Source organism: Globicephala melas, chromosome 4, assembly GCF_963455315.2.
Source record: "Globicephala melas chromosome 4, mGloMel1.2, whole genome shotgun sequence".
Lineage (NCBI taxonomy): Eukaryota > Metazoa > Chordata > Mammalia > Artiodactyla > Delphinidae > Globicephala > Globicephala melas.
In genome coordinates, this window is record NC_083317.1 from 96,556,345 (window position 1) to 96,572,166 (window position 15,822).

General features: G+C 39.5%; 1 protein-coding gene across 4 annotated transcripts in view; it reads left to right on the top strand.

The window, feature by feature from the left end:
* Window positions 1-15,822, top strand: part of MECOM (MDS1 and EVI1 complex locus) — a 566,538-nt gene that overhangs the window by 207,471 nt on the left and 343,245 nt on the right. Inside the window, exon 1 of one of the 4 annotated variants that reach the window (XM_060298431.2) lies at window positions 9,195-9,238. The exons of the other annotated variants lie outside the window; for them this stretch is intronic. The gene's annotated coding sequence lies outside the window, so the exon portion shown is untranslated. Of the gene's footprint in view, window positions 1-9,194; window positions 9,239-15,822 lie in introns of those variants that run through there. 4 annotated transcript variants of the gene reach the window in all.

Genomic DNA, 15,822 nt, shown 5'->3' on the forward strand with positions numbered 1-15,822 from the left:
ACATGCAGTAAGTCAGACTTGTTCAGACATGATGACACCACATAGACACGGCTGATTGTAAGAGGAGACAAATGATTTAGGCTTAGATGTGAGAGAAAAACCGGGGTTACTGGCAAGCATTAAATATTTATAAAGCAGCCAATCTGTGGTACTCATCGGGGAGTGTTTCTGCATGAGGCATGTCAGGCTTTATAATTAGTTATGGGACTTACTGTTATTTGAGTTTTTGCCATGCTATTTTCTGCCTATGAAGGACCATTATTTTAAATGTGTAATAAGAAGAAAGAAATATTGTTTAGGAAAGTGGTACCTTTTCCCTTTTTGAACTTTTGAATAATAATTTCTATTAACAGACTCAGTCTAGTAGTGGCTCTGAATTTTTTTATCGTCACATTTTCAGGGGTCATGTCACAGTCAGGTAAAGATTGGGAACTTCAGTGTAAGATAAAATAATTCCGTATTCAGGTTATCTTTGTAGCATCTCTCTTAAAGCTTCTTTCTGCATTAGGGATAACAAAAGCCAAAATAAACACGCGGACAAAACAGAACAAGGCTCCTGTTTTCTTCTGGAAAACCATTGTATTTTGGTTATCAACAGAAATGGCCTTGCCAATGCTTACGGCATTTGTAAATATAATTTAAAAAAGGCTTCCTTTTCTGAAAGAAAGTTGCTACATTATAACCATAAGTTGTTATAAACTCTTGAGGGAGAGAGGGAAAAAAAAACCAAACCCTCAAACCTTAATAAAAGTTCCCAGCAAAACCATTAGGGATTTCAATTATGAAGCTGTTCTCAAGACTCTTGTAAAGATTATTTGTTGAAGAATTTCTCTCTTACAGTGTATGACAAATTACTCGCTTGGCACCATAAATGATGCACAAGCCCTTTAATTAGAATATAGCACTCCATATCCTTAAGACCTTCTCACATTTCTTAGTTAATATTCTTCCTCATACGCCTTTCCAAGGAGATGTGGACTTGTTTGCAGGGTCAAAATGGATGATGGAGTGGGGTGGACAGGGACCTTGCACTGGGTTGGGAACATCCAGAAGCCACACAAAGAAAGGAAGGCTCTGACCCCAACAAGTTTTGATTGCAAAGGCGACTCTGATAACAGAGTTTTTTATTATCCTTTGCTTTTAGCCTTATTTACCATCAGGCTCTCTTGCCACAAGCATGCTTTTTAGTTCTGACAGCCCTGAATTATGGCCATTGTGGGATCCTATCTCATTAACTGAAATGGGAGAATAAAACATCAAACAATCATAAAAATAATTTGGCACTGTGAAACCACTTAGGAGCAGCTGTCAAACAGGTTGGAAGATAAACTTCTAAATAAAAAGGAGAGAGAGCTGCAGTGTCCTGCCATATGCTTCCTCGGCATTATAGACTCCTTAATAACATGAAGTGCCTGTGTTTATGCAGAATAGTCCAGACACTCCATATATGATATTGATTATGCCTTAACCCCAATTTAGTAAAGACCTACTCCTCCTTTTCCTAATCAGATATTGCAGAAGCAGTTTTCTGAAAGAAAAAAAAAAATGTCCCTAATGCCAAGTCATATTTTATCTGCGAAGGCTGTGGCGGGAGATAGGGCTTTGTCTTGCCTGTCACTGTGGCTTGGAGCCCAGTTTTAGGACAGCAAGGCCCCTCTGGGGCTCTTCTCCAGCAGTTTCCATCCAGCGATTCAAAAACATACATCTTTATCAAGCTGTTGTTGTCAGACAACATTAGATAATTAATAGGCCATTTGTCAGCCTGCACAAAACATGTTAAAATCCCAAACACAATCAGGATAAATATAGTTGCTTTGCTCTCTGAAGGCTTTTTGTTCTGTCATGCAGCCATTGCAGGCAGATATTTGCTATTAAACAAGACTCATTATTAATCACATCTAATGTTAATTAATTAACCACCTCTGTGTATTGAGGGCTCTCGGTGACTTTCAATTGTTTTAAGAAGCTAATTGGTAACTTAGCAGTTTACACCTAAGTTACTATTTTTTCATTCCACTCATGTCAGGATTTTACTCAGTGAAATATGTTTGTTTGCATTTGAGAAGTTTCCCATAAAAAGCTAGCATTTAAGAGCCTGTGTATAACTATGTAAGAAATGACGAGGGCGATGAAATCCATAGAAAAGTATGTACCTACCTTTGCTTTTTCTTAGGACTAACTTATTAAAAATAATATGATTTTTATATTGTTTTTCACACCTTATAGAAAAATGGAAATATTCACATCGAATTTTCAGTAGATAATGAAAATAAGGATGATAACCAGGCGTAACAGGCAAATGAGGTATCTTGGCATTCATTCATTCATTCATTCATTCAACACACATATGATAAGTGTGTGTAGTCAGTTATTGGTCAGTCCTACGTCCTGTGGGGAACCTGGCCCCTATGAAGCCAACACAGAACCACATTTTAGTTGTTTCAAACTGTGAGCTTCTAGAAAGCAGGGACTTAACCTCTGTAATACACATCCCCTTCTGTCTAGCACTGTTTTCCCCTACATGGTAGGTGCTCGATTGGTATTCCTTCAACTGAATCAACTAAATTCAAATTCAGTGTAAATGTTTTCAAAATTCTGATCCACTCGTGAAGATGAGTGATGTGATTAAAGAGAAATAATAATAGCAACACCGATCCGTCACATGTGCATGTCGCACATTTCACTTCAACAAGGGCTTTTCCATACACTAATTTTTGAAGTTGTGGTACCATTGCTGTTCTACAAATGAGGAGCTGGTCTGTGTTTCTGAAGCAGATGCACACTTTCCCTCTAGCACCCGGCCTTTGAGGGAGGCAGCTTGGCTCCGGCAGCCTACCAGGCTGTGTGGTCGGACATGTGCGTGAGTTGTGGTGACATGACTTACCAAAACCTCTGATCAGATTCCTGTTGGAAGCTTTGATCCGTTCAAAGATTTTATTGCTGATAACTCTTCTTTGGAAACATCCACCCCGAGGAATCACATGTATAAAGAAGCACTACTGGACACTTTAGTACCCTGAGAGGAGAAATGATTTGAAAATTTCGTCACATAAACAGGGAAGCAAATGTAAAGGAAAAAAGTAGTTCTTCATCTCTGTGCTTCAGAATTTTCAGTTAATGATGGTGCTTTATGCCCCACCATAAAGGAAACCGTGTTTATTTTCAATATGCCTACGAGGCTTTTTCTTTTTACATTAAAACATTTTCAATGTCTTCTATAACTTACTTGTGTGTATCTCACTACTGAAATATTCTGTGCCAACTGTATTTAACACAGAAATAAAAATCACAATAATAATCAATGATACCACACAAAAAAGACATATGCATAAAGTGTAGCATACAAAATATAATTGACCGTAACATTGTTCACCACGACCTAGAATATTTTCCTTCACTATCAGGAACCTTGTAGAAATAGGCGTGAGAAAGAAAAGGGAGATTTGCCATAGTTGATGACAGGGATGGTGGAGTACCTGGAGGTATAGACAGTGTTAAACAAACAAACAAATAAACATGTAACTAACAAATCAAAGACCCAACAGTCAAATCAAGGTTTTCTACCTGCTTTCCTTTCTCTCTATAACCACTGGAAGGCTTTTCACAGCTAAGATGGTTAGTATTTTTATAGTGAGTATTCTTATTTATTTTTACAAGCAGAGTGCCTTATACGTGGAGCCCAGACATATATACATTTAGTACCTTTTATGTTGAAAATAAGATGCTGTACATTTGTGAATGCTACATTTTGCATTTTCATTTCTTAAAACACAGTCTCAACTCTAAGGTCCAAGTGAGAGAGACAGAGAGAAGGGAATCATTTTCTGTCCAAATGCATAGGCCATGAAAAGCGCATGCACACATGCACTGAACAACTTCAGAGCTTAAATTGTTTTATCCCTGTTGAAGTGCTGTTGTGGAATTATATGTAAGGTGGGGAAAAATGACCAGATTGAAAAATGTCCCTTTAGCTAACAAAGATCTAGGTTGGAATTTAACTTAAACCAGTCTGATATTTCAGAGGCTCTTATTGCTGGAAATAATACTGAATGGAAAACAGTTGCGCTAGGTGGAACTATTTTATATCACAGGTTGCCATACTCTAGATTACAGTTCTGTGACTTTTGCATTCAGTTCCCATTATGAGCTTGTGAAAGATCCTTTTCTTCTCACACAGATTCATGGCTTCATTTGTAATCACACCTCCTGACACAGAGCTTTTGTGAAAGTCCCAGCTTTCACTCCTTTAACGTAAACTCAGTAGTACGTGTGTGTAAGGAAGTGGGGAGATTGGCCACGTTGATCAAAGCCATTATCAGGATCAGTGTGTTTTCCATGCTCTCTCTGAAGTAAGAAATGAAGGGACCTTCAGAAGAACACAGCGTGACTTCAGCTGTCTTCTCTGGCCTCCTTTTTTGTCATCATTTTTTTTTTTTTTTCTGTTTTGTCCTGAAGATGTAAGCTGCTGTTGTCTAGAGGGGGGAGGAAAAGGTTTTTCCTAGGGATGTTAATTTCAAGGCTGAGTAGTTTCCAGTCACCAGGCCTTGCTGGAAGTATCCTTCAAGATTTGCCTGGAGGCAGCTGGGGCCCATTTGTCTCACCTGCAAGGAACATGGTCTTAGGAAAATGGCAAGAACTTCTGGAAGGTTTTTTAATTAACGTCTTTGTGTTTTGGCTTTAGACTGCTCATTTGTTAAATCTTGTGGTGATTTTCTTCCCGGTGGTATGTGTTTAAAGCATTAAATTGTGAACTTCCCATACAGTCTTCAAAGGTTTTTGCTCAAGTGGTCAATTAGGTTTATGTTAGTGTTTTGAGCATGACACATAATTTAGAAATAATATTTGTTTTGGCATAGCTTAATAACCATAAAATCAAGATACAAACCAGAAAAAAATTTAAGACCGTAATGCTATGTTAGAGGGAAATACTCTTTATTCCCTAGACACAGCAAGAAGCTGCTCTTGTCCAAATTATGAGTTGTGCAACCCTGCCTCAGTCATAAAAAAAAGCAAAATTGTTGAAATGTTATTGAAACATAACTTTTCTCCCTAGAGTAAGTTCTTTGTTGTAGGGAGAATAAGGAAAAATAAAGCAGCCATGATCTTTCTGCGGTATTCTTATAGAGAAATAAGAAAATTGGAGAGAAGAGGCTACTTAAGTTCATACCTGCTTTTCAAACTCCTTGGCCTCCAGTTCATCAGACACCATTAAGGAAAATAAGGATTTTGGTCAATCACAGCTGGTGGCATGGTTTTATTTCCTTTTTCCTGGTAGTATCTCATCCTATATCTATTTACATACTGCCTCAGATACACATGCATGTTATTGGATAATGAGATATTCAACATGGCTTAAAATCCCCCCTCCCCTCCAAAATTATTAAGCTATTTCAAAACAAGAAATAATGCTGAGCGAAAAATTTGTATTAGCTTGATTGATTATCTTATTTTAATCCATATTAAAGCTTTAAGTCTCTAGGCGTGGCTCTTTACTTCTAACACCTCATAAATTATAGCTATAATGAAGCAGTCATTTATCCTGAGCTGGTGATAAATGGCTTGCCCTAGGAGGAACTAAAGAATAGGCAAGTAGATCATTTTCATATTTGGTGAAAACAATATTAAGTACCCAGACCTCAGTGATTGCCCTAATAAATGAATAATCTGAGGTGAGGGGCTTGGCAGTCAGTGTAAAAAATAACCTGAGCTTTCTCTGTCATTTGTCAGGCTTTGCTATGACAGCATGCATTATGGGTAAATGAGCAATCAGCAAGAACTATGTTATGGCTGGGATGTTTTTGAGAAATTTATCATATGCATTGCTTGGTACCTGAAGACCTTAAGGCTTAATGGCTATAGTGCATGACTGCAAGGGAGCACAGTTCCTATTTACCATGGTATGCTTCATTTGTGCTCCATCTCTCATCTTAAAGAAAGAAAAGACCTTTCCCAAATGAGCTTCCTTTGGCTTTGTTTTTAAAACTTTAAAGGCTTTGTGGATGACGTTCTGTCTCTCTGTTGACAGGCGTTGTTCCTGGTAGATTGGCTTAAGGAGATTTTGGAGATCTGAACTGAAATAAAACTTCAGGGTCAGAAATTTATCAGTGTATGGGGATGTCAGAAGTTTGGATTCCAGTGTACCTGAAGCCAAATGTATTATGGAAAGTGGCATTACCTCCTGATAATACTATTAAATATTTAATGGTATTTAGGAGTTAAGTGAGTTTTCTACCCTCCCCCAGCCCACCAAACAGTGGGTCTGTTTGATCTATTACTGAACTGGAAATAACCAAGAGTAATTGAGATGTGAATGCCTTATTGGAATTATGCAATGTGTTATGACAATATCTAACTCACTGTGGTTTGCTGCCGTAGGTAGTAAAAAATGGAACCAGTATCAGAACTTCTCTTCCTAGGCCAGAGATCTCTCATCCACAACCTTGTCTCATTCCTGTGAATCCTATTCTGAAGTATGTGATCAAGGAGAATGTGGCTTTACCAGTGACCTTTGCTGCCATAATACCCAGAATTTACAGGTGATTTTGAAGTTAGGTACACATCAAATTCCAATTCTGGTGTGACCCCTAGTTCACTAATTCCTCTGACGTCATTTCCCTCCTTTGTAAAATGGTGAAAAATACTATCTTGAAAGGTTCTTGTGTGGAGTAAATGAGGTAATGTAGAGATGATGCTTAGTATGTGATACGTGACCTATAAATATTCAGTTAGTTCCAAGTCATCTTAACCCTGATCAGGCACCTGAGCATTTTCAATATTCAAAATGTAGATGGTGTTTTTTTTTTTTTTTTTTTTTTTTTTGCGGTACGCGGGCCTCTCACTGCTGTGGCTCTCCCGTTGCGCAGCACAGGCTCCGGATGCGCAGGCTCAGCGGCCATGGCTCACGGGCCCAGCCGCTCCGCGGCACGTGGGATCTTCCCGGACCGGGGCACGAACCCGCGTCCCCTGCAACAGCGGGTGGACTCTCAACCACTGCGCCACCAGGGAAGCCCGTAGATGGTGTTTTAAAAGATACTGTATCAAGGCCAGTTGCTCACTATATTTGAGCAAGATGCTAGTGAGACAAATTCAATTAAGTAAAAACATTTGTTGAGTATCTATTGTGAGTCAGGTTCCAGTGATGACCTAAATATCACCTCCCCATTGGTTACCAAGACCATTGTAATAACCTCTGGTTCCTCTCCTCTCCTAGCTTTCATCCAAGAACTTTCCAGGTGTCTTTCCAAAATACAGATCTGATCATGTCATGACTCCTAGTTGCCAAACCATATAGCATCACAGAAAAGGATTTCCATAATATGCCTCAGACCTACTGTTTTAGCTTCACATCTTGCATCCTTTTTTAATGCTTATACTCCATCTATATGCAACTATTCACCGGTCCTTTAATATGTAAGCCACATGCATGCTTTTCTCTGCCTAGAATGTACTTTTTCTCACTCAGATGTCTGGACATGGCAAAATCTTCACAGAAGAGGTATTATTTAAAATTTTAGCTCTGGCGTGTAGCCTTCCCCAGCTTTCCAGATTGAGGTGGTCTCTTCCTCTTAGTTTTTCCTTGAGTACTTTGTGAACACCTACTCATCGTTTTGTACAGTAACCATCTGTTTGTGTGGTCTGTTTCCAAGTGTGAGTTCCCTGAGGACAGGAACAATGTCTGTTTCACCGTTTTGCTTCCAGGAATTAACATGGTGCCAGGGATGTAGTAATTGCCCTGTAACCGGGAAGATCCCACATGCCGCGGAGCGGCTGGGCCCGTGAGCCGTGGCCGCTGAGCCTGCGCATCCGGAGCCTGTGCTCCACAAGGGGAGAGGTCACAACAGTGAGGGGCCCGTGTACTGCAAAAAAAAAAAAAAAAAAAAAAATGTAGTTACAGAATCAGTGAGAAAGATGTTCTGGTTTTCTTTGACTACCTCAAACTGGACTACCACACATTCCGTGTTGTAATCTTTTTTTTAACATTTAAATTAAAAATTGATTAACTAATTAATTAATAGGGTTTCTTTTTTCATCGAAGTATAGTTGATTTACAATACTGTGTAGTTCTTATTTGCTGTGATCTTAACCTATTCCCTTCTTTAATCAAATAAAACTCATGAAATGCCTGATTTGACTGGCCATCTTCTAGAAACTGAATGAGAGGGTGAGTTTTACGGGAAGGCAGCGTGGGGGAGGGTGGGAGTGGACCAGGAGAACTTTGAAGCGTGGGTGGCAGAGGGCAATGAGAAGACTTAATTCTTCCCCGCCGGGAATTGGTAGTCATGGCTGTGTAGGGCTCTGGACTGTCACAGGTCAAGGAACTGGGTGGTTGAAGGCAATTTCATCTGAATCTTAGAGGATGAGGAGGCTTCCAACCAAATTCTAGGTTCTAGGTAAAATGAGGGAGTTGGATTCCAATCTTTTAAAGTATGGTGGCCCTTTTTCAGAACATGAAAAATTTATAGACCTTTGAGTGTTTATCGACTGACAAGATCATGCTGAAAAACATCTGGGGAATTTAAGAATACGTTTAATTAATTTTGTATTAGTGGACCACAACAGCATGGACAGAGTGCATGTTGTCATGTACCATCCTGATGGGCATGTGGACAGTAGTGTGTAGTACCTGTGAGCGTGCACTATTGAGTCAGCCAGACTTGGGTTCAAATCCTGGTTCTGATACCAGGTGTGTGATCATGGGCAACTCTCTCAGCCTTAATTTCCTCATCTGCAAAGCAGAGATGGTGATGTTGACCTCACAGTGTATGGAAGGGTAGGGTTTAAGATAATGAACACAAAAGGTAAAGCACAGTACCCAGAACCAATGCCCACTTAGTAAATTATCAAGAACGGGGAGGGTGGTTTAGCAAGTGTTGTGCTATGAACTCAGAGCAAGGTGGCTGATAGGGAAGATCTGCATTATTTGTGGAGCGTGTGTGTCTTTCAGGAAGTTTGTGGGGGGGTGTATTGGAGTCTGTGAGGGGAAAGATGAGCTGTGATGTGAAGCCTCTGGTAAAGGTTTATGGGGTCTCTTCCTTGATGTGGGAACTGAGAGTCCCCACAGGATTTGAGAGTGAGGGTGACATGATCAAAATGATGCTTCAGGAAGTGTTAAAAGGATGTGAAAGTAGACTGGGTAAGAGAGTCTGGGGCAAGGGAGAAGTTAAATGTGTTTCCAAAGTCATAATCTATCAGCACAGGAAAGTGTCCTGAGGTGCAGACGTGGGAATCCTGTAAGAGGGTGAGTTTGGGAATGAAAACTTGGAGATTATAAGACATTTCTCTACTTTTTTTTATTTATTCACTTCTTCCAGTGTTATATTTGTGTACATGTATTAGCTCTTCAACTTTATTTATTGTACATGTTTTTGGCGGGACATGGGGACATAGTTAGATTCATAAAACAAGTTAAACTTGTAAAATCTATCCTCACAAAACGTATGATCAGTCATTTATGGAGAGTAAAACAGATCTGGGTATGAATTCTGCCCTGGCCACTTACTGGCTGTGTGCATTTATACACTGTGTGGTATTTAGTTTTGCTGAGGATTCAATGAGACAATTATAAAGAATACATCATTAGTTAGAGTACAGATTATCTGCTGTAACATCAAATGCAGTGGTATAGCTAAAATGATCATTTCCCTACCAGGGATCAGTCTTTTTTTCTGATTAACTTCTTAGTTTTATTTTTATTTATATTTTCTGTTTCATACATGTATGCCCCCTTTACCCATTTCTCCCACCCCTCACTCCCCTGACATCTGGAAACCACCAATCTGTTCTCTGTACCTATGAGCTTGTTTTGTTGTTGTTGTTGGGTTTTTGTTTTGTTTTGTTTTGTTTCAAGATTTCACACGTAAGAGAGATCTCTGTATTTGTGAATGGAAAGGGCTCACTGACTACAAGAGAGGGGGAAAAGCTGAGCTAAATATATAGTACTGAGAATCCTCTTCTGTCTTCAGAGACAACTGAGTTTTGCTGAGCAGCTAGATTCTCTCACTCTACTCGCAGGGAGGAATCGCTGGTAGAGAAGCCCAGATGGAGGCCTGCTGGGTCTCTGGGTAAGCAGGGCAAGCAGCAGACCCAGGCTTGTAGGTGGGGAAACAGTGGACAGGGGAAAAGTTCATTGTCTTCCCGAAGAGTATAGACAGGAGATAAGCCCAGTCAGACAGGAGATAAGCCCAGTCAAACAGGAGAATGAAGAAGATGAAAGTTATTTGGTTGGATGGGATGGAGGCTATTGGCAAAGTCAGAGAAGGGTTTTTAGTGAAATGATGGGAACAGAAGTCACGTTTAGCCTCAACTATTTGAGGGCACACAAAAGAAGTGGGTTTTTTTGTTTGTTTGTTTACTTCCCCGGGTCTTAACAGTGTGCTGAGCAGCTAAGGTGGGCAAAGATATTACAATATAAACATGATTACCTGAGGTAAATCTATTGCTTAGATTACAGTATTAGTTTTGAGGGGAGATTGGGGCTGCACTTCTTCCCCTTTCCCTTCCTGCCAAACAAAGTCGTGCAGTGCCTTGCACAGAATAGGTCTTCCCTTGTTGGACCACAGAGGAGTGTAAGGAAGGGCCTAATGTGGGCGGCGTGAATGGAGCCTTCAATGCTGGCCGTTTCAAAGAGAGTCAAGGTGCTTGCTCACAGGGAAGAGACCCGGATGGAATTTCCTTCCATTTGCAATTTATTCTTTTCTGTGTGACAGCAAGAAACTTCCAAGCAGATGGGGAGGAGAGAAATCCCAGCTCTGGTACATACTTTCAAATATTGTGACTAGAAAATTAATCTTTACAAACTTACTGTGAATAGTTGTTTTTAACCCTGTGGGGGAATGCGTCCTCTTTCAAGAGGTTCCCTCATTTAACTTCAGCAGGTAGTTCCTGACTACCTATTGAATACAAGGCACTGGACCAGGTCCTGTGGGAGTGTTGTAAAGAATACAGACCTGCATTCAACTAGCTGCAATATGAAGAAATCTACTAGGGCCATAAAGACACGAGGCCATTTGACCAATCTTATACTCAGGGTCGAAAACTGCAAATGGAAAAAACTGGAGACCTCAGTGATGATGGGTTTTCCAGGGTTGTGGAACCCCTTATGTCCAGGAATGGAAGAGAGACCACTACAATTGGCTTTGCATCTTCTTCTGTAGTAATCTCACTTTTAGGAAACTCTTGTTATTTATTTGTTTTGACTGATTTTCTTTCACTAAATGTTAGTGGTCACTGTCTCTATAATCTCCTAAATATATGATTTCTTGTAGGTGGGGAAACAGTGGTCGGGGGAAAAATTCATCGTCTTCCCAAAGAGTATAGACAGGAGATAAGCCCAGTCAAACAGGAGAATGAAGAAGATGAAAGTTTTTGGGTTGGATGGGATGGAGGCTGCTGGCAAACTCAGAGCAAGGTTTTTAGTGGAATGATGGGAATGGAAGTCATATAAATATATGACATGAAACATCTGAAACTTCCTTTGCTGGCATGGAAGAAATTAAATTAGCACTCCCACCTAACTGGGATGGTGACATGCCCACGCACTACAGATTTTTATACCTTGTTAGTAGTAGCTGCTTCTTATATCCTTTGTGCTTACTAGAAAACAAAAGTGGAAGATTAAAACTCTCAGATTCATACCTTAATGGCATACGGAAGTTACTCTTAAGTATAACATTACTCTTAAGTATAACTTCAATGGCATATGGAAATGACTCTTAAGTGTAACTGAGATGGAAAATCTTAAAAATAACTTTTATTCTTGATATTTCCATCTACCAAAAATCTTATGTATATTTGATATAAATTCAGACAAATCCATTGGAACAATTTAAGTAAAAGTATTTCTATGTGGAAATTATACCACGATGTTATCTGCATTAAAAGATCTCAAATTTGCTAAAGATACACAAAATGAATCCTGGTCTGTCTCCCATAGACTTTTCTATTTTTTTGATAGAGAGAGAATTCTTGGGTTTGGTGAAATGGACGTATTCTTACTAATGTGTGTCAGTGAGTGTGATAAAAAGTTTGAATTCGTTCAAAGTTTTTAAAATGAGGGTGAATGAAAACATTTTACTATAAACACTGGAAGTATTGCTCGGTAATAGATTTCATTATCACTGTATAATTTTTATTTGTTACAAAATGTTTTGTCAAACACCATAGAAATGTGAACATATTAGCCACACTCCTTCCGAGGGAAGGTTCTGTCCAGGGCATGGATGCCTTGGACCTCTCCTAGAGAGCCGTGGATCCTATCTGTCTGCCCGCGGTGCCAGGCTAAACTGTGATGCCAACTGGCGCGGGAAATGGCTGCTTCACTTCCCAGGCCACACAGGGCAGGCTCCAGTATGATCAGATGCATTGTCATCTGTATGCCTCTTGTCAGTGTGCACTCTCTGCCCTTCCAAGTTATTTGAACTATTTGGGAAATTACCTGTGTACAGAAGGCACAGTCAGCTCCACAAATAGAGGGCTCGTCTGGCCTCTGTGCCTCTAATGGGATGAAATTTTCTCAATGATCCTGGCATTTAATCCTGGGGAGACCACCCAGTATGACTTTCTCTACAAATCTAGAGGCGATTACTTGACCCTTAGGTCTCGGGTGAGCAACTGGCAGAAAGAAGGAGGCGGACAGGTTTAATTTCTCCTCCCCCTCTCTCAACACCACCAGTCTGAAGTGGGAACCAGAAGTGGTTTTTCCTTCAGGAGTTTTAGACCGCATAGGGTCCATCCCTAAAAAGATGAGCAATGGTAAGAAGTCCCCTTAAAAATGTGAGAATTGTGCCTTGCCGTAAAAGAATCCAGATCTCGTCATTCACTCAATAGCAAACTATTTGGAGTATCATCTTCCTCCACCACCCGTCACCTCACCCCGTCTCAGCACCTTAAATGTCAGCGGGCTTCAGTCTCTGTCAATCCTTTGCTCATTCGGTTTCCCCTGCCTAGAACGCGTTTGCTGCCTCCACTCAACTGATCATGCTCACCTTTCAAGGCTTTCTCCATGAAACCTTCTTGCCCTCATCTGGACTCCTTACTCCCTCTGTTGTGATTCTCCCATCACAGCACTTAGCATTTCTGCAAGAAGACTTCCCCACAGGATTGTGAGCTATGGACGGTCAATGATCACTTTCTTAATTAGTAATCCTTTATCATGTAATACTTGATACATGGAAAAGAACGTATGTAACATAATACAGACGCACCTTTGAGATATTGTGGGTTTGGTTCCTGACCACCACAATAAAGCCAGTACCGAAATAAAGTGAGTCACACTGATTTTTTGGTTTCCTGTGCATCATGTTCACACTATAGTCTATTAAGTGTGCAATGCATTAAGTCTAAAAGAAAATACATACTTTAATTTAAAAAATGCTTTCTTGCTAAAATATGCTAACCATCACCTGAGCCTTCAGTGAGTTGTAGTAGTAACATCAAAGATCTCTGATCACGGATCACAGTAACAAATATAATAGTAATGAAAAAGTCTGAAATACTGAATTACCAAAATGTGACACAGAGACACAAAGTGAACAAATGCTCTTGGAAAAATGATGCCAATAGACTTGCTCGATGCAGGGTTGCCACAAATCTTCAATTCGTAAAAAATGCAGTATCTGCAAAGAGCAATAAGGTGAAGCACAATAAAACGAGGTATGCCTGTATATGTAACATATGTACAAGTAATAGAACATGAAAGTAAAATGAATACCCATGAACTTAGACCACCTAACTTAAGGAGTGAAACATGACTGTATTATCGTATCTCCCTATGCGCATCTTCCTTATCCCAATTCCCCTGCCTCACTCTGGAAGTAACTGTTCCCCTGAATCTTACCTTTATCATTTCCCTACTTAAAAATGTGGGGTTTTGCCTATATATATATTACCAATATAGTGTTTGGCTTTGCTTTATTTTTGAGTTAAGAAAATAATCTAAATCTTGCTTTTCTTTATGCAATATTTTGTTTCGAAGTTCATCCATGTTGCTCATTTTCACGCTGTATACTGTTTTCTGATAAGACTGTACTACAACTTATTTATTCATTCTCTTGCAATGGACCTTTGGGTTTGCAGTTTGGGGATATAAGCAGTGCTGAAGTGAACAGTCTCAAACGTGTCTTCCAATATGTGTATGCAAGAACTTCTCTGAAGTATATGTGTAGGAGTGGAATTGCTGTGTCAGAGGGGATAGCACAAGGTAGAACAAGATTGCTTTTTAAGGTCCTTGTGCCAGTTTACACACACACAGCAGCAAAGGGCAAGATTTCCTGCATTCTTTATGTATTCAGACCACTTGCTATTATCCTACTTGTCAATCTTGGAGGTGTAAAATACTATCTTATTATCACCTTACTTTGTATTTTCCTGATAACTAAAGGGATTGAGTTTCTTTTCATATATTTATGGACCTTTTATGTTTCCTATTTAGTGAAATCCTGTTTATGTCTGTGGCCTATCTTTCCATTGGGTTTTTGTTTAGTCTTAATTGTTTTAGAAGTTGTTTTTATATTCTGGATACGAATCCTTGGTTAATTACATGTTTTTCAAATATCTTCCCCTAGTTTGTAGCTTTTCTTTTTTTCCCCCCTTCCTTTATTCTATCTCTAAATGAACAGAAGGTCTTCCTTTTAATGTAGTCAGTTTCTATCAGCCTTTGCTTTTATGGCTAGTAATTTTTATGTCTTGTTTGACAGTGTTTTTAATTTATGTTTTAATCTCTGCCCCCCAGCACCCAACTTAGATTCAAGATCACAATAAATTTTTGTTGGGGAAAAGAATGAATTAGTAAGTAATATGGACAGAGGAGTAATAAAAATTTTATTTTGTTTGCCAAGCACACGTGGTTTTTAATTACTAGATCGAACTCTGCATATTGGAGCAGGAAAACGAGAAGTGTATGAAGTATCTCTTCTTCATATGCTGGCTGTGGCCAGCGCTACAGATGGCTAGTGCCCAATCCACGTCCCCTCAACATCTCTGTGCAGGCTAACCATGACTTCCAAATGGTTTGCCTGAGTAGGCTGGGTCTGAGCTTGGGCAGGTCAGAAGTTCAAGGAATTGCATCCCCTGGGATCAGCTCTCAACAAATGACTGATGGGAATTGGTGGACAAAACCCCCAGCTTCCTCACCTCAGCCATGCTGATCTACACAGTTTTCCTCAGTTCTCAGTGGTAATTCACATGATAACAAACCCTTTATTTACTTCTGGCTTCTCTCTCTTCCTACTTCTCTCCCTGTGTTTCCTGAGACCATCTCTGCTATAAACTACTTGCTCCTGAATCTCTGTTGCAATTGAAAATGTTTGAATGCCAATTTTTGACTCAGGAACTTGAATATTTGTGATTTAGATGAATGTATCTTTTAAAAAACTATTCTTACTGTTATCCTATATTTGGGAAGCTATTACAGGGTGAAGTGCAGAGTGAGAAGGTATATAGTTTAGGGATTAAGTGTGTGGGCTTTGGAGCTACACTATCTGGGTTGAATCATGGCTTTTTCATCACATATTAATTTACCTAACATCTCTGCTCGGTTTCCTTTATATAAAATAGGGATAATAGTAATATTTAACTCATGGGCTATTATGAGGACTAAATAGGTTAACGTAAGCAAAGTGCTGAAATTAGTGTTTGGCTTATGGTAAATGCTCAATAAATAGTAGAAATTAGTTGTGTCCTGGACCTTTCTGGAGCGACTGGATGAGTACCACATCTCTTTAGTACATTTAAGAGATGAAATGGTTATGAGTGTCTTGTCACTTTATATATGACATTGCAATTAGGCTCTGCTGAAATCTTAGGAAGTCTAACCATTCAACAGTA